Source organism: Pinus tabuliformis, chromosome 2_1, assembly GCF_031772625.1.
Source record: "Pinus tabuliformis cultivar Carrire ecotype Pingquan chromosome 2_1, CPIR1, whole genome shotgun sequence".
NCBI lineage: Eukaryota > Viridiplantae > Streptophyta > Pinopsida > Pinales > Pinaceae > Pinus > Pinus tabuliformis.
In genome coordinates, this window is record NC_142299.1 from 86001659 (window position 1) to 86024675 (window position 23017).

Here is a 23017-nt window from a genome sequence, read left to right on the forward strand (position 1 = left end):
ATCGCAAAAGTACAGAATACGTTTTACGGTACGGCAGTCAATCTTCCCGAATGCTGTGTTCAGTGCATTGCGATCGATAGGGCAGCAGACACGGCTTCCTATGGATAAAGGATTTAAGCCTATAGGGGTCTCCCAAAATATACTCGACGGTACGTGGGATCACAAGTCCGTACTGGCACTTATCGTCTCAAAGTGGAGGAATCACCCAACCATCAGTGAGAACAACAGTTACCAGGCTTTACGACGCCGGAATACGTCTCTAGCCTAGACCTCTAAATGTTGTGCATTAAGTTCCAAAGTGTTGTTAGATTCATTGAATTTATTTTAAGTTGATCTTGTTTATGAAGTTTGCCTTTCGGGTTCACCACGAGATGTAGATGTAATTCCTAAAATGCAATCTAAAGATGATAAACAAACTTTTTATCTCTTTTATGCAATGAAAATCCTAACTACTAGGGAAAAGAAAGACAGAATCTTTTCACAAAGAGCAAAGAGCACACTGTAAATGCACTTTCCTAAATCAAGCCAAATAGACTGTCTATATGAAAATGCACATGCATGTATTTGTTTTCGACTTTCTTAGTATATGGATGCTAAAAAGAAAGTTGATGCACAAATCTGAATTTCTTTTCAAGCGACAAATATAAACAAGCTTCTTTTCGAAATCAAAAATAGAGATGATTACGACACCTTACGATTTTGAAATGAATACTTGTTTTTGACACTAGAAAATTATAAATTCAGACCAAAAGCAATAGTAACAGGATAATCAACCATCAACAGCAATCAAACTCTTTCCTACGATTGAAATCGACACTTGCGACAGATTCAAATCAAAGGACGACAGTACGATTATGCTACTTTTGCAAAGGAGAACTGTAAATGACTCAACAAACACAAAAAAACATCTACAGTTCTTTTGTACAAAGGAGGCGGAATAACAGCAAGGAAAAGGGGTTTCAAACAGACATATACTGATCACAGGCAGCAAAATTCAGGAATAGAACTGGAAAGAATGAACCACAGAAACCACAACTGAACAGAGCTAGTCTGATCAGCGCACCTGTAACACAGAGAATCTGAAATGCAGCGCAGGTTGTCCACTTGGGAAGTGCGCTGAAATTCAGAATCTCTTAACAGTACCTGCACTGGGCCAGAAACGAGACTCTGTTCGGGTTCCGGGTCACAGTTTGCAGTTCAGTTCTTGGTTTTTGGCCGAGTAAAAGGCAATCAGTAATTCAACAATCAGGGGTAGATCTAAGGAGGATTTAAGCGCTATCACAAGGGCAATAAGATTGTTTGTGAATCAGTTGTTTAAATCATAAACAGATCCAGTGAATGGATTGAAGCAGTAGCTGTCTACTTTGCATTTGTTATGGCAAATGCAGTTCGAATGCTACTTATAAGTTTATGAAACAAACAAACAAAGAATGATAAACAAACAAACTAATTAATTCCCCAGCGGAGTCACCATTTTGTTACAGGGAAAAGTGTCTATATAGAACTGCTCTATCCCATTAAGGTGTGACAGCTGCCTTAGAAACAAACAGAGAAAAACTACTTTTGTCTTTCCTTTATGAATTATAGATAGAGAGGAACAGAAAGACCAACCTCTGTCTTGCGCTAATCCCTCGATTCGATCCCTCTCTTCTTTGATAGTCCTCAGCTACCTGCTCCCTTGCACGCCCAGCTTCACAAAGTACATGTAAGATCACAGAAGCATAGCACTATACAAAGACATGGATCTATATTCATAAACAATCTAGGATCAGATATAAATTGACCATACAAATGTAACAAGCATCAATGATACAAAAGCATGGAGGAAAACTCAAATAGTTTTTATTGATAAACAAGAAAAGATCCAAGAGGAGTTACAACCAGTTGTTCCGACCCAGCATCAACCTCCCAGTAAAGAAGCCCCTCTTCACCTCAAACAAAGCATAGATCACCCAACAATCTGATGTTTGTCTCAAAAAACCAACAGCAATTCCTTACAATATGCAAAATTCCAGCCTTCGGATCTCTGGGATGAGGGATCCATATATAGATATCTGTAAGGGGGATGAGTCAACTTGTGATTTGATTAGTGTATTCTCTCTGATAGTTCTTGCTTCCACTTGGAGACTGAAGGCCTCTTACTCATCCTTGGTCGAATTCAGTGAGGCAAGTGTCACAGGAGAAGATTCTAGAAGCTTCCATTGTCTCTCCACCTCGCGGAATGACACTGCCATTTGTCATTTCTCGCCCATCACACCCCACAGAAGGGAATTTTGAAATGCAACGCACCCTCACAGTGTATTTAGGTGCAATGCAATGCACCTAGCCAGTGGAGTAGCTGAAATGATCCTGTTTTGACCAATTCTGAGCATTTTCTCATGGAGAACTTCTGGGAGAAGCTGTAATCTGTTGACCTTGTTCCTTTAGGAGTTAGAACAACACTTTTAGGGAATTAGGAGCCCTTGGTTTATGGACATTTCATGCTTGTGGTTGCAGGGCACAAAAATGTCTATAACACTACTGTTGTTTGAGAAGAATCAGTAGAGATGTGAAACAAGAGCTTCCATTCGGGACCATGTAATATCGAAGCCTTGCAGACTAGTTCTTTGATTTCTATAAAAGCTGCTTCACATTCACCAATCCACACAAATTCTGCATCCTTAGGTAGTAATTGAAAAAGTGGGAATGCTATTTTAGAAAAAAATTCTATGAAATGGCTATAATAGCTAGCATAACCAATAAAGTTGATCCTGTGTCGGTGTCTTAGGCGTAGGAAATTTTAATATTACCTCTACCTTCACAGGATCAACTCGAATACCTGTAGCTGAAAGTAAGTGTCCCATCACTATTCCTTCTTTCATCATCATATGAAATTTGACTGTACTAAGAGAAACATGTGTTTTCTTGCATCTTTCAAGTACTTTCTCTAATTTTTTCAAAGTTTCTGTAAAGGAATCCCCATATGGGGTGAAGTCGTCCACGTAAATCTCAACACTATCATTAACTAGATAAGAGAAAATTCCTAATATTTCCCTTTGAAAGGTAGCAGGTGTGTTATAGAGGCCAAATGGAAGGACTCGGTAGGCAAAGGTTCCCTAAGGGCATGTGAAGGTAGTTTTTTCCTGATCCTCAAGAGCTATTTGTATCTGATTGTATCCGCTAAACCCGTCCTAAAAGGAGAAAAACTCCTTCCCCTACTAATGTATCAAGAACTTGGTCAATAAAGGGTAAGGGAAAATGGTCTTTCTGAGTTGCATTGTTTACTTCCCTGTAATCAATGCAAATCCACCACTTTCCATTCTTATTAGGAACAATGACCAGCAGGGAAACCCATTGGATGTCCGATATTGGATAAATAAAACCCACATTTAATAAATTCTGTAATTCATCTTTGACAATGTTTTTTAAGGCATGATTCATTCTTCTTTGTGGCTTCCTAATAGGTTGACATTCCTCTTTAATGTATATATGATGAGTACATAAATCAGTAGGGATTCCTTTCATATCTGTATACTCCCAAGAAAAGGCTTCTTTATGCTTTAGAAGCACTTTCAACAGCTGTTTGGATTGGGAGTGTGAAATGTCAGGATTACTAATCAATGTTTTTCCTGGTTCAATTTCTATAGGAACACTAATATGAGGTACAATTTCAAAAATGTTTTTTACTTTTGTTTCAGGTTCAATATCTTCTTGAACATTACAACTCATGAAAATTTCTAACAGCTGACGGGTTGATTCAGAAATGGAATCGGGACTGCTGAGAAAGGTGCTAATGCTGTCGTCCTCCATTTCATCGCTAAAAAAAAGAGCCTCACTGACGGTAAGGATGGTTCTTATTAGAACTCAGTAATTTTCTGAGGTTGCAGAAGAAAATCACCAAGGTAACCACAAACCAACTTTGGAAGTTGAGATCTAGCCCTGCCAACTTTAGAGAGGGCTCTCTCTGTAAGATTTAACTTTGTTGGATTGAATATTAGGCTAGTTATGAAGTTTAAGGTTTGATTTGTATTTGAGTGGTTGGTTGATAACTAGATTACCATTGGGCTATGGAGTTTGTTACATAAAATACAGATTGATTGCAGTGTCTACAAATAGATCTCACAGGGCAAGGTAGCCAAACTGAATGGATTCTTTAAATTCTATGAAATGGAGAAAGGAGAACAGATTAAGATTCACTTTAAATATAGAGCATTTTTCCCTAAATTCTATATTTAAAGATCAGAAGAAAACATTGAAATTATTCGTGATCGAGTGTAGAGTGTAGATTTAAACAAATTCTTCCCTTTACTTATCTCTTGAATAATTCAGATTTGGAAAACAAATATGTGCTATGAAATGAGAAATATAAACACATAAGACAGATAGATGCACTTCACCAACAACTTGACACAAGAATCCTATGAAAGAGCTTCTGTATTACTTGGAAAATCTGTTGATGCTTCAACAATATACAATAGTGTTCTTTTGTTCAAAAACCAACCCTTGATAAGATGAAGTATTTATAAATTAATTTACAAAAAATCGTGAGATCATGTGCTAAACTAATATCAAATCTCAAAAAAGGAATTGAGTTACAAACTATTCTCTAATAGTCTATGTCTCGATGTCTTTCTATTCCTTGTGTTCTAAAATTGTTGTGCTGAATATGCAATGTTGTCGTTGTTTATCTTGGTGCTGTAATGTGCATTCTTTTATCCATCATCTTTTAAATACTTTGTTTTATCACAAAATATTTTGATTTAAATAATATATTTAAATTGATATTTCCAAATATTTAAATGAAATTCATAATTCAAAGTATTTATGAATGATTTATAAATCCATCATGTTTTCGAATCCATATACTATTTCAAAAATCCATGGGTTGTTTTCTAAATCCATGTATTGTTTCTCTTCCCATGGGTTTTGAAACCCATATGTTGTTTTCAAAACCATGTCCTCTTTCTCCTTTTACCTTCCTCCTTTTACTCCTGCAAATATTTGGATGGATTTGCAAAACTATGTGTTGTTTTTTGTAAATCCATGGTTCGTAAAACATTTCTATTTTGACTTTCATTTTGACTTGTCTTCTTATGTGTAAAACTCGTTTACATGAAGCTCCTTATTTTTTCTCTCCTGTACATTACTTTCATCATCATGAACATACTATTGCAAATTTTCCCTCTTATTTTCTCTCATGTATTTATTTTCCGCATCCATGAATTCTTTTTCCTATAGCTATAAAATTATTTTACTCCTTTGCCTGTCATTTCATTTCACCAACTTTGCCTTCCATCCCTGAATTTCCTCTAAAAATCGTTTCTCTTGATCTCTTTCATTCAGCCTCCCATCCACACAACATTGGTTTCATGATCACATTAAATTCCATTCCTGTCATATTTATAAAAGTCAAACCAATACAGTTAATGGATTTTGGAGGTGGGGTGGGCAGTAAAGGTTTAGGGGGAGGGGGGTCTGAAATCACGTGAGGGTGATAGTTGTAAAGGCCAGTAAGAGTGCAAACGACTTTTCGAACTCCCCTTCGGTTAAATGTCGAAGCAGCTAGTTCGAAACATATTCATAACCATGGATTATAATATGCACACATCTCGATGCCTTTAACGTTGGGGGAATTAATGGATGAGTGTGGGGTGGGCCATAGGCACTTTTGGATTTATAATGAATAAAGGATTTTTCATGTTTTTTTAGAGTTTATATTTATTCATTTATTTTTGGAATTAATTTTAATAATTCAAAATATATGATTTCTCACTTATGCCTTCTTATGTGCTTTCAGGTGCAGACTTCAACTTGCTCTTGCCTTTGATCCAGGAATTGAATTTGAGTGCATGATGTACTATTGAAAAGCTACTTTTGAGCTCTTTCTGATGAAAATACCCACAGTCTGATCCAAACATTTATATGCAAAAAACTCCCTAAATCTTAATACTTGGTGCCACTTTGGAAATAATTTGCACGAGGAAATATTATTTACAACATCTCAAACATAATAATGATTAGCTATAATCAAATGATTCTATAAAAATTATAGGACCCTAAGAGGTATAACTTCTTCATTCCCAGATTCAAGCTCTTTGGTAGGTAGAGACTTCTATATCAAGGTAAATCTGAGTTTATTTGATGAATTTGGTTCTGCAGGGGGTAAAGGATAAGATTCTTTATGACTTCCCCATTGGATATTACCATGTTTCCAGACCAACACCCAATGTAAGTATCTGTGGTTGTGAGCCAAGGTCTTCCTAAAATCAAGGGATGCCCACTAGCTGGGGATTGGGTATGTAAAACCAAAAGGTCAACGACGTACTGCCATGAGTCTACTGAAATAGTGATATCTTCCAGCTTCCCTACTGGTCTTATAGTAGATTGATCTACTAATTCTAGGACAGTGGGAGTTGGTTTAAGGTTTCACAGACCTAAGGTAATCAAGGTTGTAGAGGTTATAACATTAATCACTACCCCCAAATCTATCAATACATTTGGCATATCCACCCCATTAATCTGTACTGTCAGAATTGGGTTCCCAGGATGCCTGTATTTGACATGTACAAATTTCCCCAACATTATATCTCATAATTTACCCATGACATGATTATTAAGTGAGTCCTTTGGTTTTCTGCCGGGTTTTCTAGGACAATATTATTTAATTTCCTTAGCATAAATCAGTACATCCTTCATAGCTTGAAGTATCAGAATTTTAACGAATAAATTCTACAATTCCTCTAAAAGGTCAAATTCAAGATGAGGACTTTGTTTGCACAAAGATAATCTTTCCATATAAGGTGGACCAGTCTGACATCCTTTAGTAACAATAGTTTATCAAGGGGTTTGTTTCTTTATAGGAACCTATGTTGGCTCATCCCCTATTATTCTATGTTCTAGTTCTGAGACTTCATCATCACTATGTTCAACAATTATTGGTGAATTCTGAGTATTGACCACCCAACCAGATTGAATATTTAATTCACTACATTCCATGGTGGCGATACTATATGAAGGGAGGTTGAGTGTCTCAACCTGTTGAGCCCCTCAATTATATGGATTTGGATTGGATTGGAAAAACAGTTGAGGACGAAGAGGAGGATTACTAGTGGGTGCATTAGCAGGCAGTTGTAGCCATTGTTGTGGCATAGGTTGGGAGAATTGTCCTGAAGGAGGAGGAGGAGGTCCACGCCAATTCTAGGACCATGACGAATTTGGACTAGATTGAGGGTACCATGGGTGTCAGGGCATTGGATATTGGTAATATTGCAGCCAAGAAGGTGAAAAGGGTACAGATTGCTGACCAAAATTCATATTATTAAAATACTGAGACAGGTCTTGTGGCATACCTTGACTCATGTTCGGTGGTCGTGGTTTCCATGGTTTCCTTGATACCATAAAGTAAAGATGATATGATTCTTCATTTGTTCCCTAAAATACTGCCTTCAATCCAGGAAGAGATGGACAAGTGATAGTGGAATGGCTCTGCTCACATATCGCACAAGTCTCCACAAAATTTAATGGACATTCCTTCAATGGATGCTTCTTCCTGCATTGAGGGCAGAAAATAGACATAGCCTTCTTTGCTTCCATCTGCTTCTGTTTCACCTGCAACATGGCTAGCTACGATGATAATGTGCTTAGGATATCGGTTCTCAGGTTGTCTAGCAGATTCCCAATTTCAGCCTTTGTAACTCCACCACTGGATGTTTTGAGAGTTCAGACTCCCTACCTCTGTCTCGTAGCCCCTTCTGAACACTTGATGCATAATTCATAGATGGTATCAAATTATTCCTTTGATATATCTCCTTTCTCTACTACGTTCAATAGCTCCAAAGATTCCTCCCTCAATACTTTGAGAAAGATGATCTTAAATATATTCTTATCCAGGTCACTGTGGCCTGATCTCTGCAAAATATATTGAAAACGTTCCACAAAATCGTCCATTTTCTCATCCTCTTTCAGCATAATCTTAAAAATTTCTTCCTTTACATCTCGGGATTTGTAGTAGTCCTGATATTTCTCCAGGAAAATTGTCTTCATATCATCCCATGTAGCAATAGATTTGCCCCCTAAACCCATAAACCATCTCAAAGTTGTTCCCTTCAAAGTAGAGGGGAATATCTTCAATTTCTAAGCATAAAAAATATAATCATACCCCCGAAAAAAATGTTGAATTCAAAAAGGAATGTGTTCGGATCCTCGGAAGAAAGACCATGGAAATTAGGCATCACCTTTGTTATCTCTAATTGGTAAGAAGTTGCAAGAGCCATGAATATCTGCCAATACCCAATTGGAATCTCAATAGGTTTTGTCTCTGGTTATTCTATAACAGGTGATTGAAGTTGTTTAACAACACTCCCTTGATCAAATGGTGTAAAGAATTACCTCAAATATTCTTTCTTTGAACTTGCAATATGCAATTCCTCAGATCCTCTACTTGCTACTTGTTCTTCCCTGAATTGCACTTATGCTATTGGGGGAGGTTCTGGTTGTTTAACTGATTTTCATCTAGATCTTGTATGAGATCTTACCCTAATGGCAGCTTGTGACGATGCTCCAGACTCAACCCTTGAGATGATCTCTTGGATGTAATTTATTCTGCCTAAATCAACCCCTTTTAAAAACGGAAACATTCAAGCAAATTAAAAGCTCAAGACTTGGAGTAGGATAAGAAATTCCCTCCCCAGGACAAGAGAGTGGCCCCTAAAGAAAACAAGAGAGAAAGTAAACAAATAAAAAAAAATCAAGCTCAGGACCTGAAATAAGGCGAAAAATAAAACTTCCCTTCCCAGGACGAGAGAGCAATAGTTATGAAAGCTAAAAAAAGAAACCTAAAGCTCCAGACCTCGAGCAAGGTGATAAAAACTTCCTTCCCTAGGACAAGAGAATAATCATAAAAAAATAAGAAACCAAACAACCAAACGATCTAATACTTAGGACCTGGAGCAAGGTGTAAGCTTCCTTCGCTAGGATGAGAGATCAGTCCTATGGTCAACATTGTTCGTACTTTCACACCTTTGATAGCCTCCCCAACAATGGCACAAAAATGTTGGTGTTCAAGTATGAATCATTCAATTCACGCAATCCACATTTAATTGTCAACCTGGGGTTATACCAGTTATTTCAAGGCTATCATGCATTGTGTGTGCAGGCCACAGTTTCCCTACTCAACTTTGAACATTAATTATAAATTCATCAATGTGTAACAACAAGAAATAACTGTAACAACAAATAAGAGTAACAACAAGTAATAATTGTAACAACAATAAGAGTAACAACAATTAGGACTCAAAGCACACACTAATAAACATTCACAACAACACTAAACTCACGGAAATAAACCTAAACACATATCTAATCCAGTAGCGTTTGGTGAGGGGAGTGACCCCAACTCCGTGATCATGGTTGTGGTGAGAACAACGAATTAAAATATGCTCAGAAGATCAAACTATCATTAATTAAAGAAATATTACAAGAATGTTGTTACAGACTCAGAGTTAGAGTATTTCTGTTGTAACTTTAACGACTCTTAATAACGATAGCTTTCATAGCCCGCAACCCTACTTTACACATTTTATCAATAACACAGTTCCTAGAATTATGACGTTGTCTGCCTTTAATTACATGGTGGTTTTCAGAACGAAAAAGAATGTAAAAGATAGTATCATGTCAATCGAGAGATTGATTCACCATTGTAGCCAATGTTCAAGGATATCACTGCCAACTTTAACAATATCATTCAATGATTCATAGTCCTAGTCATTCTTCCTTCAAATCGGTAGAAATAGTTGAATTAGCAAGCCGCTTGGGTAATAATCCCCTATGACTATTCTTCATTGACCAATAATCCATAAAGACATGACAAGAGGTATACCTGTGTGTTTTAAGATATCTATTAACCATTATCGACATAAAATGGATAAAAAGAACAGGGTAAAAGGGTGAGTAAAAGTATGCAAATCTAGCCACCAACATGCAGCAAGATATGTATCAGACTAAAGAAGATGAAGAGTAGGAGTTGTTTGAAATTTTTGAGGCAGAGGATGAACAGTTGCTACTTGCTCATTCTCAAAATGATGTGTTGATGACTGAATCCGAGGAGTATAGGAAGGGATATCAAAATTCCATCATGCAAGTGCAACGAAAATATAATTTGAGGAACAGAATTATGGGAAACAATGCAGTGAAAAGAGAAATACCAATCAACAACACAACAAACAAAGAAATGGTAGCCAACAATGTGAATAAGGATGCCCCTAGTACAAGTGCCCAAAGGAAGGATGTCCCAAGTACAAGTGCCCAAAGGAAGGACCCTCCTATCACCATCTTGCATAGGAAAGAAGATACATCCAAAGATGCTACAGAAACGAAGGAAGGTGCCCATAAAGAGATTGAAAAGGTATCAAATCCTTTTAATCTTGAAGCTGAAATTGGTAAATTAAAAATCTCTATTCCTCTTAGTGAACTGGTAAGAAATGACCAATATAGATCTTGTATTTTAAAGGCACTTAGAGTAGACAAATCCTATGATATAGTTAATATAGCAGATGATCATCCAACTATTATCTTTGGACCAAAGATTGATTACAAAGAGCAAGATGGGAATGTTCCTCCTTTTTATGTCAGTTGGAATGTGCATGAGAAAATACTGCATAATGTTAAGATGGACTCTAGAGCCTCACATAATCTAATGCCAAAAGTGATCATGGAGAGGTTATTCCTAGATATTACAATACCATACAAGGACCTCTATTCATTTGATTCTAGTAAGGTGAAGTGTCTGGGATTAATTAAGGATTTAGCATTGTCCTCAACTCAAATTCCTTCAAAATGTATGGTTATGTATTTTGTGGTAGCGGATATACCTCCCAGGTATGGTATGCTTTTGTCTAGATCTTGGATGGCGAAATTGCATGGGGAATTGCAAACAAACATGTCCTACATCACAGTTTCAGTTTTTAGAGGTCAATCAAGCAAGTTATACCGAGAACTGCTCATGCAATACATGATCAGTAGTAAGGATAAACCAGTGAGTCATCCATTGCACGTTGTTCATTCTGATTTGGACTCATCTGTGTTATTCAATTCGGGTTGTCCAAATGATGAAGAGTCTATTTCAGATGTAGAAGAGGAAAGGGACAATGCTAAGAATTTAGAAATTTTGGGAAAAGAATCAGAACAAGACAACTGAATAAAATCAGTTGTTCCAGACATTAGAAAAGAAGCAAATAACAAGGAAAATTATGAAGAAAACAATCATGGAATGGAGGGATAGGACAACAACAAAAGTGAGGAATAGAGAAGCCAAAGTGTCCATGTGAAATTTGAGAGTTGGAATGCTGAAATAGGCAAAAAATAGCAGAAAAAACCTTGTGTTTGGACTATGCATTTCGATCGGGTAGGAAGCAAAGAAGGTGTTGGTGCGGGGATATGGATAATCAACATAGAAGTTTGTAAGTAAGAGATATGCTCATACAAGTTAGTTTTTGATTGTACTAATAATGTAGTGGAATATGAAGCTCTCATTTTGGTTTTACGAAATTTGAAGAAATTAGGAGCTAGAAGAATAGTTGTTTATGGATATTCTGAGTTGGTTGTTAGATAGGTTAAAGGTGAATATCAAACAAAACACCCTTGGATGCGTGCTTATCGTAATGTTTTACTAGATTATTTGCAAAATTTTGTTGACTAAAGTTTTTCAGTTGTTCCAAGAAAGTATAATGTTGTTGTGGATGCATTGGTCACTTCGCCTCTGATTTTGAAATTCTGAGCAGTGTTAAAGGGAAATACAAGGTAGAATTCAGACATAGGCTTGTTGTCCCTGATAATATGAAGCACTAGCAAGTCTCCGAAAATGAAAAGAAGTTGGAGAACTTTTTTCTAATGAAGGAGGGATTTTCCAAAATGAAATTGGAAAGGGATGGCGGATGGGAAGATGTAGATAAATAGGGTACTAAGTTAAAGATATTACAGCTCAAAGACAACGTCCTTCCAAGAGGACTTGTACCTTTGGAGAAACTGTTTGACCATAATGATGTGGCCAAAAGGACAAAACTAGCACTTATAGGAGAAGGAGTTGAAGAATGCAATATAGGTACAACAATTTACCCAAAAATTACGAAGTTGTTAAGATTTTGAGTCCACAAATGAAGAAAACATGTTTGAAATTGATGATTGAATTTTTTGATGTGTTTTCCTAAGGATACAAGGACTTAAAGGTGTATAACAAAGACATTATTTAGCATACAATATCAGTCAAAGTAGATCAAAAACCATTCAAGAGAAGCTGTGAAGGACAAATCCAATTATTTTTCCCTTGATTGAAAAGGAGGTAAGGAATTTGTTTGATGCCGACATTATAGTACCTCTTCTTTTTTTTGATTGGTTATCTAACTTGGTACCAGTAAAAAAGAAGATAGGAGAGATAAAATTATGTGTAGATTTCAAGAATTTGAACAGGGTGTCACTCAAGGAAAACTATCTACTGCCAAAAATGGACCATGTTCTTTAGAAGGTAGTTGGTGCAAAAAGAATGTCCTTGCTAGATGGTTTTTTCGGGTATAACCAGATTTTGGTTCACCTGGAAGACCAAGATAAGACTGCCTTCACCACACCTTGGGGGACTTTCAAATATGCCAAGATGTCGTTTGGTCTGATGAATGTAGGGGAAACATTTCAATGAGCTATGGATATAGCTTTTGTAGAGGAAAATATAAGTTTCTTGTCATATAACTTGATGATATTATTGTTTCTTCACAGTCTGATGATGACCATATGTAGCACGTAAGAGAAGTTTTTGAGAAGTGTAGGAATTACGACATTTCATTAAACCCCAAGAAATCACTATTTGGATCAGAGGAAGGAAAATTGTTGGGTCATATCATTTTTAAAGATGGCATCAAAATAGATCCTAATAGAGTTGCAACAATTTAGAAAATGGAGATTCATAGGAGTAAAAAGGAGATTTAGTCCTTCCTGGGTAAAATTAATTTTTTGAGGAGATTCATTCTGAATCTCGCCGAAATTTTGAGAAAAATTACAGACATGTTAAAGAAGGACAATGAGGTGAAATGGGGTGAAGACAACAAGAAATTTTTAAGTGAAGTTAAGGAAGCATTGTCCCATGTTCCCACGTTGGCCAGTCTAGATTATACATGAGAATTCATAGTATTTTCTTTCACTTCTGAGCACAACATTGTTGTTGTCCTGTTACAGAAAAATCAACAGGGAGTTGAACAACCCATTTCATTTTTCAACAAGGTGCTTAGAGATGCTGCACTCAAATATGACATAGTGGAGAAACAAACATTTTCTCTTGTCAAGGCTTTGAAGGATTTTCAGGTATATATTTTGCATTCCCATGTTGTGGCTTATATGCCTAGTGTTGCAATCCAAAAAATTTTGACTCAAGGTGATCTAGATGGGAGAAGGGGCAAGTGGATCACTTCCATACTTGAATATGACATCAAGATCAAGCCAACAAAATTCATTAAAGGGAATGTTTTGGCTCAAATGTTAGCTGAATCAAATCTGCAGTCACTTTAAATCAATTCCTTAGCTATCCTGACAGAAGAGGAACTATCAAATACTACCCAACAAATGCCGGAAAAGTTTGATTCCTCACCATGGTATGCTAATATTTTATATGTGTTGCAATTTACAAGAACCTCCAGAATGGTCTAAAACTAAAGCTCGCTTTCTAAAATTGAAGGCAATAAAATTCTGCATTATTGATCAATTCTTATATTGGAACGAACCTGATGGAATGTTGCTCAATTTTTTGTTAGAAGATGAGGCTCAAGTAGTAATGGAGGAGTTCCACAAAGGAGATTGTGGTGGGAAATTGTATTGGAAAACCACAACTAACAAGATCCTAAGAGCTAGCCTTTATTGGCCTAGTTTTATTGCTAATGTTTATAAAAAGGTGGCTAGCTATCGAGAATGTCAGATGTTTGAAGGCAGAAAAAAGCTTCTCCCTCTACCCTTGAAGCCTATAGCAATTGATTCACCATTTCAGCAATGGGGACTCGAGTTTGTTGGTGAAATTCATCCCACTTCATCTGGACAACACATGTGGATATTAAAGACAACAAACTGTATTACCAAGTGGATTGAAGCAGTCCCCACTAGACAAGCTACTGACACGGTGATCATTCAATTTCTGGAAGGTAACATTTTGTCTCATTTTGGTTGTCCACAAAAAATTATCACAGATAATGATGTTTCATTTAAGTAAAAGAAGATGGTATAATTTTTCCATAAATACAACATCGTTCTATCAACAACCTATTATCCTCAAGGTAATGGCTTGGCTGAGTCATCTAATAAAAGTATTGTCAACATTATCAAGAAGTTGTTGTAGGAGAATGAGAAGAGCTGGCATAAAAAGTTGATTCACGAACTGTGGGTAGATCGTGGAAGTACCAAGAAGTCAATAGGAATGTCTCCTTTTAAGTTGGTTTATGGGACAAATGCACTTTTCCCTTCTTCATTGGGAGTACCAGTCATGAAACTATTACAGGAGGTTGAGGTAGAACCAAATCACATGCAGGGAAGGGTTGGCCAAATGATTCAAATGCAACAGTCCAGAGAAAAGGTGTTAAAAAACACACAATTGAGATAAGACAAAATAAAAATAAATTATGATAGAAGAACAAAGGCAACTGATTTTCAAATTGGAGATATGGTATTAAAGTGGGATGCTCAGAATGAAGACAAGGCAAACCATGGAAAGTTTGAAAATATGTGTAAGGGACCATTTAAGATTACTGCATTCATGAGAAAGAACGGTTATCTGCTTGAGGATTCATCTGATGAACCACTTGGAGTAGGTCCTGTAAATGGAAGGCTGTTGAAGCATTTTCTCACATAATTTCACTGTTTCAATATGATGTCATTATATATATCGCTTTACTGTTGAATAATGAAAGTGTGGGTAGTAGTAGTTGGGATTTGAAGCTTGAGGTGAAGGCCATAAGGTCATGGATTTTTGTTGCCATAAATAAGTTACTTTGTCAAATTAGAGTCTATCAGTTATGTAGTCTTTTTTAGTTAGTCCGATCAGTAAATGTTTCTAGATTTGTTAGTCTTTTATTAGTTTTGTACATTATTTCTATTGCCTAATGGATAGGCTTCTAGTCTGCGGTGTCATTCTTGGCACCTCACAGGGAGGCTTCCATCCCCAATGGAGCCAATGTTAGATTCAGTTAGTTTATTAACAGCCAAATTTCTTTCGAAATAATATTTCTGTCATGGAAAAGGTCAAACTCATAAGCATTTTCACTGTCATGAGTTTGACCAGCTACTACCTAGAAAGTCATCATGAACTTGGTCATAAAATTTTTAATCATTAATGGGAAGGGGGTGTTTGAGTTTTTGAGAGGTGTCATTATGATTTTTGAGTTAGGGTTTTGAGGGTTTATTAGGGTGTTCACCTGAACATATGTTTACAGTCAAAGGGATGATGTTTAAAGCAACATGGTCACAAATGTCACAATTTTTCTCCCTTTTGTAAAATCATTTCTTTCCCTCATTTCCTATTCCCTATTTTCTTTCATAGCCCTAATTATCCTATTCCCTTATCCCCTTATTCTTTCAAACTTTTTCCTATTCCTAAATAGTCATGTTATCCCTTATTCCTATTTTAGGCCTAAATCCCCTTTTATCCTGTCAGACCAAGCAGTTGTTGGCTTATATGGGCTTGAACCAGGTTCAGAAGAATTATTTAGCCAAACAAATCCCGCAACTACCGGCCCTTTCGGCAACAGCCCGCGAAGCACGGACTGAGGTCTCACTCGAGGTAGCAGGGAGGGTGCTAGAACTAGGTTTCTGCACCCTGGGGATGTCTTGGATGTGGTTTGCGGCTCGCGCGTTGTTCTGCAGCCTCGCTCCATGCTAGATCCACGTAGATCGGAATACCCTTATCACGTTTATTATAGATTGAATCACTTATTACTAGTTTGATCTAGTTAAAACGGTCTTTAAGCAAACATTTATTACTTTTGGTTACTTCGCGCATCAAGATTAATCCAGTTCACATGTATTCAGTTGTAGCAAATGCAAAAATCATAACAATTCATTTATCATAAACGAGTAAAGTCACAACCAACACAGAACTCAGAAGAAACTTATCTTTATTATCAATCTTCAAAAATACATCTAGATCCACCCTGCGCACTCAGCTGCAGGGGTCCGCGCACACAGCTGCAGACTTTCCAGGCCTTTGTGCACATAGCTGCAGAGACTATACCTTCTACCCTACTCCCTCGAGTTGGACTTACAGAAACTTTCAAGCTATTGCCTTTAAGGACCCATTACATTCCATCTTTTCAAAGAACTACTTTTCCTCATGGAGCCCCACTCTATTTATACTTTCCCTTGGCCTGCGATCCCTCCGCGCACCAACTCTAATACTATTTCTTTACATTATTTTTGGGCAGACTACCCTTTGACTCAACCTACTATAGTTCGTGATCCGCGCTTTCCACAGAGTATTTTACCCTAATATTACCCAAAATTCCAGGTTTCAATCTTTTCTCTTCCAAGCGCTTTGGTGAAGATGTTTGCAATTTTCTCATTAGTAGAACAATGGCGGAGATGGATTGTTTTGGCCTCAACATGATGTCGAATCAGATGATATTTAGTATTGATGTGCTTCGTTTGATCATGGAACTTTGGGTTCTTGGCCAACTTTATTTCTGAGGTATTGTCAATCATGAGTGGAGTCGATTGTACTTGTTTTACCTGCAAATATTCAAGAATTTTTCTGAGCCACACAATTTCTTTTGTTGCCTCAGCTGCTACCACATATTCTGCTTCTGTTGTGGAATCTGCTGGAACTGATTGTTTGCATGATCTCCAGGAGATAGCTCCTGATCCAAGACTCATAGCATAAACTGCAGTAGATACCCCAGTTCCTTTGTCTCCATTGAAGTCTGAATCAGAGTATCCAATCAAGCTGAAGTCGTCCACCTGTGTATACTTGATTCCAAAGTCTTGAGTTCCCTTCAAGTACCTTAGAACTCTTTTTGCAATAGACCAATGTCCCTCACAAGGATTTTTCATAAACCTGGAGAGGATTCCAACAGCAAACAAAATGTCTGGTCTGGTAGTAGTTAGGTAGTTGAGACTTCCTACAAGCTGTCTATACTTTGTTGCATCCTTAAATTATTTTCCTTCAATGGATGTGAAATTTAAGTTTTGTTCCATTGTAGTAGTACGAGGATTGCATTCTGTCATGCCAAACCTGTTCAACAAATCTCCAATGTACTTCTTTTGAGAAAGAAATATGGACTTCGGATGTTGAGTTACTTCAATACCAAGATAGTAATGAACATAGCCCAAATCAGTCATTTCAAAACCTTCTTTCAATTCCTTCTTTATGGATGCAATGTAGCTTTCATTGTTCCCTGTCATCAAAAGATCATCTACATATATCACAAGATATACAACTGTTTTTCCAACTTTCTTGACAAATAAAGTTGCATCATCAAGATCATAATGTTTGAAATTGAGTTTCAGAAGATGCTTAGTTAGTTTTTCATACCAGGCTCGCGGTGCTTGTTTGAGGCCATACAAGGATTTCACAAGTTTACATACTTTATGTTCATGTCATTTCACAACAAATCCTTTAGGTTGGGACATAAAAACATTATCTTTTAGATCTCCATTCAAGAAAGCAGTTTTTACATCCATTTGATGGACTTTGCAACCGTTCTGAGCTGCTAGGGCAAAGAGTGTCCAGATGGTAGCCCATTTTGCTTTGGGGGAAAAAGTCTCCTCATAATCGACCCCTTCTGTGCAAAGCCTTTTGCCACAAGCTTGACTTTGTGCTTGCCAAGTGAGCCATCTACTTTATACTTATTCTTGTAGACCCACTTGCAGCCAATTGGTTTGGTTACTAATGGAGGATCAACCAGCTTCCAAGTGCCATTCTTTATGAGGGCATCATACTCCTTTTTCATCACTTCTTTCCATTCATCATGAGAAGCAGCTTCTTTGAAGGAAGTTGGTTTGAAATCTGTAGACAAATTTAATTCACAATCATAAGAAACATCCATATCAACGGGTGAATCAGAGTCATCGACATCACCTCCATTTTGCCGGTTTGAATTTCTAGTTTCTGTCTTTCCAACCTCATCAGGATGAACACTTTCAAGTGTCTTTGTCAGCCACTTTGGAGGACCTTTCTCAGATGGTCCAGGCTGCTCCGTTGATTGAGTTGGGACTGAATCAAGATTGAGTCTCCCAATTCTATCAATCACATCACTTAAAGTATCATCCATTGTTGGAGTTTCATGCGGGGGAGAGAGTTCTTCAGAAGAAGATTCCATAGGTTGATCTAGTATAGGAATCCCCCCTTCAAGATGTGGAATCTAATTATCAAATTCTTGAAATGATTTTGCATTTGCGAATCTATCCAAGCGATCAAGTTGTTGCTCAACAACATTGTCAGTTTTAGATGATTCAAGAAAGATTACATCTCTAGATACAACAAACTTTTTATTGACTTCATCATAGAGATGGTATGCTTTGGAGGTGTTTGAATACCCCAGGAAGATACACTTACGACTTCTTGCACCAAGTTTGTTTCTATGTACCTCTGGTATCAAGGCATAACAGGTGGAACCAAACACCCTGAGATGCTTTACCAAAGGAATGTGCCCATACCACATTTCATAGGGAGTCTTGTTTCTGATAGCATTAGATGGACATCTATTCTTTATATATACAGCACATAGAACTGCATCAGCCCAAAACATCAATTTTACATTTTTGAAAAACATCATGGAGCGCACCATCTTTAAGATTGTCCTATTCATTCTTTTAACTACACTGTTCTGTTGGGGATTATAAGGCACAGTTGTTTGATTTTTGATCCCATGTTGGCGAAGATAGTTTTCAAATTCATTTGAAGTATATTGTTTTCCATTATCAGTGTGAATAGAGCCAATATGAGATTGTGCATCATTTTCAATCCATGTATGAAAGTTCTTGAATGTTTGAAAAGCATCAGATTTGTTCTTCAATAAATAAACCCAACACATTCTGTTGTAGTCATCAATAAATGTCATCATATATTTATTTCCATTTGCAGAAGGAACAGACATTGGACCACATAAATCTAAATGAATGAGTTCAAGTTTTCTATGTGCTCTTGAATGTGAATCATGAGAAGACTGTTTTCTATGCTTTCCTAGAATACAAGCATCACATTGCTTAAGTTTCCTAGGAATTGTAGGAAAACCAGCAACACCATTTTTCTTCAACAAGCGGAGGCTGTCATAGTTCAAATGTCCAATTCTAGCATGCCATAATAAACTTGATGGAAGTGTACCTTCTTCATAATGAGAGTTGTATGAGAAATGTTGTGCACGAGCAGAGGTACCTTGCAGCTTGAGAAGCCTTTCTTCTTCTATCCCCCTCATGACAAGTGAGTGGTCAGATGCTTTTCTCACCTCAAGCATGCCATCAAACATATGAATGGAGCAACCTTGCTGGCAGATGTGGACCAAGGACAACAAGTTTCTCTTCAGCTGTGGGAGATATAGAACATGATGCAGAAGAAAGTCTGGAAGACCAGGCAATTTGAACTTGATTGTGCCAAGCCCTGATGGCTTGAGTTTTGATTGGTCTGCAAAGTATGCTGCTCCATCAATATTGTTAGTAAATTCTTCAAAAAAATATTTTCTATGAGTCATGTGGCAAGTTGCTCTTGAATCAAGCAACCAATCATTTTTCCAAGAAGCAACTGAAGCATTAAATAAGTCTTCATTTACTCCAATATTACATTTTGCCACAACATAATGAGCGGATTCAGGTACTTTACCTTTGCCTGTGTCATTAGTTTTACCTTTCTGTTGGTTTCTTTGCTACTCAATTTTGTCCCAAGGTAACCTGCATGTAGAGGCATCATGTGATCCATTTCTTTTGCAGCATATGCAGTGCAAATCTGAATTTTCTCCTTGAGAGTGTCTGCCCCCCTGCCTTTGAAATATCTTCCTATTCCTCTTCGACCACCTCTTCCTCTGGAATAATCTTGGGCAAGATTCTTTTCTTTATGAGCAAGGCACACAGCCTCTTCAGAAGATTCAAGGGCTGTCTTCTTTCCAAAAGCTTTCTCTCTTTCAACAAATTTTTTCACAAGAGAGTCAAAGGTAATATCTTTGAGATTTCCATTTGCTTGCAATGACTCAAGATAATTGGAGTAAGTAGGATAAAGTGCCTTGAGAAAAGTGATAAGAGGAATATCCAATTCAACCTTAGTGGCTTTGATATCATGCATTATAGATTTTACTTCGGATGCAAGAGCAAGAGGATCATTATTTTGTAATTCAAGAGTGAAGAGTTTAATCATGAGTTGAACAACTTCAAGTGCAGAATGTGAGTCATAGAGTTCTTTCAGCTTTTGTAAGGCTTCGAAAGCAGTTGAAAATGGAAAAATATGGCGACTCACCTCTTCACTTACAGATGCTGCAATTAAGGCAAAGGCTTTGCTATTCTTATTTTCCTAGATGGTGAACTCTTTGTCTGAGGTAGGCTGTTCTGGCTCTTTGTCTCCATCTCCAACACATACTCCTTTCCACAACTCATTGAAAATGAGGGTGTGTTGTATCTTCTAGGACCATTCAGGATATTTCTCCTTTTCAGTGAGAACTACTCCCACAATAGATATGATTGAATGCATTGTAAAATATGAGTACTGTAAAAATACTTCTGGAAATATACTGTAAAAGAAATTGTACTTCTGGTGGCAAACTCTGTTTAACTTTTGAGAAAAAAATGAGGGATAATATATTAGAGTTATTAACCGGGGGAGGGGTTATGTGGTGGAGGGAGTATTCAAACAGCAGTGTATTAAAACAACAGTGTATATTAAAACCAGCAGTCTTAAATATGAACAACATATGGCATATGGCAGCGCGGTATTACCAGTATGGATAGAATAGGCAGCGGTATGTATTAAAATTAACAGCATATAGCATATGGCAGCGTGGTATTACCACTATGGATAGAATAGGCAGTGCGCATGTATTAAAATGAACAAAATATACTATGTAGATTGGCAAGGCTCATAGGAAATTATCCTTGAAGATCCATCTAGACAGGAACAACATCATGATTATTAATATTCTACAGAGTATTGCTATCACAAAAGCATGCAAATGGTAGCGTTCAACATTACATTCCTTCTGCCTAGCACGACTAGTGTAAATGTTGGGCAAAGGCACCTGTGGAACCAACCTGAACGTGTTTGGTGCAAGACTTGCAAAGCCAGCTTCTGCTCCGGCTGAGAAGACCAGTCAATTTTGATCTTGCGTACTTTGAAATGGGGAGCAGAGTTGTGATCTGTGTATCTCTATTATTATTAGTGGGAGTGGGAGAATTGGCGAAGGCGGATGATACAACAACGTATTTAGTCCATGTGCGGATACACTAGTACAGAAGAAAGATGGATTCACATTTGGCATAACATTCACGCCCAGGAAATCATTCTACTTGAATAACCACCGAGCAGTATTCAATGAGATACCACTGAGCGGGCCAACTATTCAGAGGGAATATAAAATGCATATGACAGTGTGTTCAGGATGTGGGTGCAGGCCTCAGGAGCATGGTAGAGGTGTAAGTTCTGCAAAATAGGCAAGAAACTGACACCAGGAGTTACACAAAAGCTAATTTCGGGAGCTAGCTCTGATACCATGTCAGACCAGACATTAACTCCTCAAAATCAATTCATTCATATTCATTCAGGTTGGTCTTTATTATATACACGAGGGAGAGGCTGTTCACTTCATCTCCCGAAGACTATTCATATTTTTTATTATTTATTTACATCAGTTACACTTATTCACTCAATCCTGATGATTAGGTGTCAACATATCATAAGTCCCTTTTTACCCTAGGCCTAAATTCCCTTACTAAAGCATCATTGCGTATGATGAGTGAACCTCACCCACATAGACCATACACAAACTTTGATCATCTTACCCACATCATTTTCCCAGATCCTGTCACACTCCCAAATTCAAATATGATTTTTTTTTTTTTTCAAGTGGAGCATCGATTAAACACCATGTTTAATTACGTCAACAAAGATTAGGAATGATTTTCAAATCACTCCAGGAGGCCGCCATTTTCATTGTTTTTGATCATAGGTGAATGTATTGGTTCATTGTGTAGGAGATTTGAAGACTAGTTACACATTGAAGGAAAATTACAAACAATTTCAGAAATTGTGTTGCATTGTTTCTATGCAGAGTGCTACGCAACCATTGTGCAGTGTGTCCCTAATCTACTAGAGCTCATGCAAATCAGTCTCAACATTATGGGAGCTAGGATTCAGTTGCCTAGTCTGTGAATTTATTGTTCAACACTTTGATTAAGCATAGTAAAGCTCTTATTGCATTTTCTTTAAAAAACTTCACTACGCACACCCTGCCTGTCAACCATGCATACAGTCAAATTTCTAGCTTGAAGTCATGTTTTATTAAACATAGCCACAATGCAATGCTGAATGGTCAAGGTAAATTGTAAAGTGTAATTGGGTGCTTTCCAACTCAGCTTGAACATTAGAAACCTACTTTGTCATCACTGTCTAATACTACTATTTAGTGAAGTTTGCATTGTCACAATTGTCGAGTCTTTCACTCTCTGACCTGCACATGCTTTCACTCTCTGACCTATACATGTCAATAGAGTCACTTTCAAGAATTCTGGTTGCATTTCAGTCTGTCAGAAAGTCCAGTAAATGGGTCATAATAAAATATTGGCTAGCTTCTTCACCATGACCCTCCATGATAGCAAAGCGAAGTTAGGGAATGTGGAAATCATTGTCACAAAAAAAACTAATTGCACATGCCACAAGCCTCCCCATAGCAGGTGAAAAATGGTTCAAAGGTGATGAGCTTGATATTTAAGCTTTTAAATATTTTGTTAAGCCTGAGTTCAATGATAAGTTTGCTACAACTTTCCCCACCATCTACCTCCAGGACCATTACAATGAGCTTTTGAAAGTGATCCATAGGTATTTCAC